Below are 6000 nucleotides of genomic sequence, written 5' to 3' on the forward strand. Positions count from 1 at the left end.
AAGTTGGTTAGAGGAGTTCCCGTTGTGGCTCTGCAGTAAGGAATCAAACTAATATCCATGAGGACGATCCCTGGCCTTGCTCAGCGGGTTAAGGATCTGGTATTGCCATGAGTTGTGGTATAGGTCACAGTCATGGCTCGGATCTCACATTGCTGTGGCTGTAGTGTAGACTAGTGGCTGCAGCTCCACGCACCCTCTAGCCTAGGAACTTCCGTATGCCATGGGTGTGGCCCTAAAAAGACAAAAAAAAAAAAGTAGGTTAGATCTATAATATCAGCTATCTGGTTACCCATTTTTTGTCTAGGCCCAGGTAATTAAAAGCTAGCTAGTTTTGTCAACACCTATGTTTTTAAGATGACAAACCTCAGGCCAACTCTGACCAATAGATATGATTCACTGACCTGTATATTTTGCTCTTGTTGCTGTGTCTTTAAACCTTGAACCGGAATCGCTGAAATGGAGCAACAGTTCTTCTCTATATGACCTTGCCTCACCATTCTCCAATATCTTTTGCCTGGACGAGAAGACACCTTGAAGTTACTACTCAACCTCCTGGAGAGACTTGAGGTTTTGACCTCTGCTGCATAATTTACAAAATCACCTTCAATTCCAGCACTCCTTTCTGATGAATTCTAACTACCTCATATTTTTTCTTCATTTCACTAGTGAAAGGATAAGTTTTTTCCATAAGAATTTTAATTGTTCCTGGGTGAGTGATATAATACTACACGAAACTTCGGGAGGAAATAAATTTTCCAGTAAGAGTACAGAATTACCTTGTTGTATGATTCATGGTACAGTTCAGATTGTTGATGTCTTTTGGACTGGCTTGGAAATTTGGGGCTGATTGAGTGAAACGTCAAGACTGGGAAATGACTTGATATTAGCAAAACGCGCATATCACCGCCAGACAGGAATTAGCCCAGAGAATATATTAAATTGTAGGAGGTTTACAGTGGGCTTTTTAAAAAAATAGAACACAGTGAGGAGGCTAAGAGAATGTGAAATGCCCCAAGGCAAGTTCATTTTTATTCTGTAATGAATAGGAAATACAGTGAAGTAAAAGCAGAACTAAAGAGTCAAAAACAGGAGTTCCTGTCATGGCGCAGTGGAAATGGATCCAACTAGGAACCATGAGGTAGTGGGTTTGATTCCTGGCCTCGCTCAGTGGGTTAAGGATCTGGCATTGCCATGAGCTGTGGTGTAGGTCAAAGGCATAGCTCGGATATGACGTTGCTGTGGCTATGGTGTAGGTCTGCAGCTACAGCTCCAATTAGACCCCTAGCCTGGGAACCTCCATGTGCCACAGGTGTGGCCCTAAAAAGACAAAAAAAAAAAAAAGAGTTAAAACAGCTAGAGCTATTGAAACAGAATTAATCCTATTTACCTAACTCTGGTAACTGGTAAGAGGGAAAGGTGGTGTTGGAAAGCCAGCACTTGAAGGGAAATGGAATGGTGATGTCAAGAGTCCATGACCACTTCACACATGACCACAGAAAGCTCATGAGTGAAAAAGCTCACTAATTAGGAATAATTGGGGTGATGGCCACTCAGAATCACTGTGAAATCTGAGAAAATCATAAAGATACATGCACCCCAATGTTCACTGCAGCACTATTTACCATAGCCAAGACATGGAAGCAATCTAGGTGTCCATTGACAGAGGAACAAATAGAGAAGATGTGAAGTGTGGATACTTTTTAAGGAAAGGTAGCAGTATTGTTTTCAAGGGCAAAGACCAACCGCAAATGATTTGTCAATGTCAGCAAGGTCCGATTGGAGCTGCTAAAGGGTAAAATCATTTGTAGTTAGTACACTCATTATAGGTCAGGGGCTGCTTCTCAGGGAGTAGCAACCACTATAAAACAGTTTGATGTTAAAAAGCCAAACTATCTCCTGCTAGCTTATCTAGGTTATTTATATGACTATTTTCTTCAAAGATGGCAGCAAAGTTGATTTGAACCCAAGCTCTTTCCTGAGGAATGCATTTCACTATGTTGGTGTCCAATGGATTGAAGTTGTCCCAATGATCTTAAAAGTTCTTACTGTCACCAGTGGGGAAAGGCTGAAAATTAAAAACATGCATATGTTTATGTGTGTGTCACATGTGTATGTGTAAAACTTATTCATTCCATCTACTCTATTTCTAAAACTTATATGATTGAATAGAATGGATTCTAGGAGGCAAGTATGGCCTCCAAATGTTTGTTCTGTGGCTTTTACCCTGGTGTGTACTGGGATGCTATGGACACCATGACCATGAGGGACCCCTCATGAATGCATTTGCTGATGACTTCTGAGCTTAGAGTTCATCTGGAAGCTCTGTTTTATCTATTTATCTATCTATCTATCTATCTATCTATCTATCTATCTATCTATCTATCTACCTACCTATGCCCCTATAATGTAGTTAGTACATTTGTTATAGGTCATGGGCTATTTCTTTCCCCTTGATCTGGGGTGCCTAGAATTCTTTCTGATAGGCAATAGATTCTCAATCAATCAATGTCAATTTATGAGCTGACTAGCCTCAGACAAGAGACAATTTCTTTGAGACTCTGCTTCTGCATCCCTGAAAGGAAGATAAAAGTAGTTTCTCCCCTATAAGTTTACTGTGATGACAAAAAAGGTACATGCCAGAAGATACTTTGGCATGGTTTCTGGTACCCTGTGAGTGCTCCAAAATTGTTGCCTATTATTACCGTCTTTATTCCTAAATCAAAACTCATGCAGAATCATAATCAGGGTGCAAGAAGGGTGTAAGTAATCCTATGTGTGTGTGTATATATATATATATATATATATATATATATATATATATATATCTCCCTAAACCCATGCTGAACATAATTGTATTCATGTCCAAACCTATTTCAACAGCTCCTCTTAACCAAAAGGAGTCTTAAGAGAATTTCCATTTCTGAAGTGCTTGTTTAATGCCATGCCTGGTGACTTCCCAGAGTGAGGTGCTTAAGAAAGGACAGACCAGTTCAGAAGGGTTGCAAATGTCTTGGTGTGATGGTTTGGGTCCATATATAGATGGATTGCTCAGAGATCCTGGAGGAGAAGACTGCCTGGGACTCAAGGGAAGACAGACAAAAATAGCATACCTCAAAAAAGGTACATGCCAGTAGATCCTTTGGCATGGTCTCTGGTACACTGTGAGTGCTCCCAAATTGTTGGCTATTACTATTGCTATTGTCTTTTTTACTAAACCCAAAACTCATGCAAAATCATAATCCAGTCACTATACCAAATTCTACACCTATATACATATTCCCCCATCTTTTCTAAGAGTTCTGACATAGGATTAGTGAAGAAAATGCCTTATTCTTGCTTGTATTTTGTAAAACCCTATCTTGGGGTTGGAGAGCAGGGAAGGCCTTCTAGACATCACCCCATGGAGGACAGTGTGTAGCAGCTATCTGCCTTCACACTGCGTGCTTTGTAAATCAATAGGGCATTTGGGTCTCAGGCTGTGTTACCTTCCTGAAGTCTTAAATACACTTTAAAAGCAATTATTTTGCTTCTAGCTTTGGGAAGGAGTATGTGAAGAGAGGCCTGGCTGAGGCAAAGCTCATATTTCAAGGCATGTCAGGGACAGAGATCGATGATGCGCAGATAACAGTGGAAATGGATGTAAAACATAACCTTGGGTAGACTTATGACAAGGCCCACACAGAGCTCTCTCCCTGCCTCAGAATCAAGAGGAAATGGAGCCACAACATTCAAAACAGGGACACACAGTTTCAGAATGACGGAAGGCTCAGTAACACGTAATATTGAGGGTTCTTAGAAATAAAGGCAATGTCCTGGCATTGTGTTATACTAGGGTTTTGGAGTGCAAGTGTTTCCCAATAATGTTTATTTGCCTACTTCCTACTCTCTGTATTTAATTTCTTGGTTAGAATTAACAGTAAAGGCTACATTAAAAAAATCTTTTATTCCATGCGTAAGTGCTTGTTGCAGCAAATCCTTGAAATAGGAAGTGTTTTTTCACATGCCCATTTCACAGATGTGGGCTTACAGAGGTTGAGTCACTTTTTAGTGTCCACAAAGCTGGTAAGTTAGCACCATCAGAATTGGTGTATAGGTCTGTCCAATTTCAACTCCTCCACAATTAAAAACTACTCTATAATACCACAGACTAAACTAGGTTCCAATGATACTCTCATAGCTCCTTGTATTTTTTTCTTCATAGCATTGACTTTATTTGTAAATAAATACATAACCTTGTGATTACTTTTCTAATACTTACCTCAGTACTAGACAACATCTGTTGAATATGTAAATAAATACAAAGTGGACATAAAATGAGACTTCTGGTTAAGATAAAAATTCATTTAAGTGTTTAAAAATAAATTAAAGGCACCTCAAACTCTTTAATTTTGTGATTTTTCTCCTTCTCAAAATAAAATCAGTATGTAAGGGTTTCTAATAATCCTTCTCATAGTTATTCCACAATAACATGGGAAATTCAAATACTTGTGCAATTAATCAATTTATTGTTTGACTTGTACACTAATCAGCTGCCAGAATATATCTAAGATGTACCCTCTTACTTCTTTTTACTTCTAGTTCTTAATAGGCACTCAACCAAATTTATGGAACAAACCAAAAAAAAATACTGTTGAGGGATTTAATATAATCCCCATGAAAATACTCATGAAATTTTTCAAAGAGCTAGAACACATAATCCTAATATTTATATGGAACCACAAAAGACCCCAAATTGCTAAAGCAATCTTGGGAGAAAAGAACAAAGCTGGAAATACCATTCTCCCTGACTTCAGACTATATTACAAAGACACAGAAGTGAAAACAGCATGGAACTGACACAAAAACAGACTTATGGATCAAGGGAACAGAATAGAAAATCCAAAAATAAACCCAAGCACTTATGTTTGTTTTATCTATGACAAAGAAGGCAAGAATATACAGTGATGAAAAGACAGTCTTTCCAATAAGTGGTGCTGGGAAGACCGAACAGCTACAAATAAAAAATGAAATTAGAACATTTCCTCACACTATATACAAAAATAAACTCAAAGCAGATTAAAAACCTAAAGGTAAGCCTGAAACCATAAAACTCCTAGATGAAAACATAGGCAAAACACTGTGACAAAAATGGTGGGAATATTTTTTTGGGTTCTTTCTCCTAAGGCAAAAGGAATTAAAGCAAAAATACAAATAGAAAAATACAAACCTAATTAAACTTAAAAACTTTTACACAGCAAAAGAAACCATCAACAAAACAAAAAGACAACTTACAGAATGGGAGAAAATATTTGCAAATAATATGGATAAGGAGTTAATATCCAAAACATACAATCAGTTCATACAACTCATTATTGGAGAAACGAATCAAATAAAAGATAAGTACAAGACATGAATAGACGTTTTTCCAAAGAAAATACACAGATGGTTAACAGGCACAGGAAAATATGTTCAAATCACTATAATCAGAGAAATACAAATCAAAATCATGAGATAATACCTCACCCCTGTCAGAATGACCATCATCAAATAGTTTATAAATAACTAACAAATGTTGGCAAGGATGTGGAGAAAAGGGAACCCTAATACACTGTTGGCAGGACTGCAAACTGGTGAAGCCACTATGGAAAGCAATATGGAAGTACCTCAAAAAACTAAAAATAGAATCATATGATCTAGCAATTCCACTATTAAATACACAAAGAAAAGCAAGAGCTAATTTGAAAAGATATATGCATCCCAATATTCATAGAAGCATTACTTACAGTAGCCAAGATCTGTAAGCAACCTAAGTGTCCATCAAAAGATGAATGGATAAAAAAGATGTGGTACAGGAGTTCCCATCGTGGCGCAGTGGTTAACAAATCTGACTAGGAACCATGAGGTTGCGGGTTCGGTCCCTGCCCTTGCTCAGTGGGTTAACGATCCGGCGTTGCCGTGAGCTGTGGTGTGGGTTGCAGACACGGCTCGGATCCTGCGTTGCTGTGGCTCTGGCGTAGGCCG

This window comes from Phacochoerus africanus, chromosome 1 (genome assembly GCF_016906955.1).
Source record: "Phacochoerus africanus isolate WHEZ1 chromosome 1, ROS_Pafr_v1, whole genome shotgun sequence".
Classification (NCBI taxonomy): Eukaryota; Metazoa; Chordata; class Mammalia; order Artiodactyla; family Suidae; genus Phacochoerus; species Phacochoerus africanus.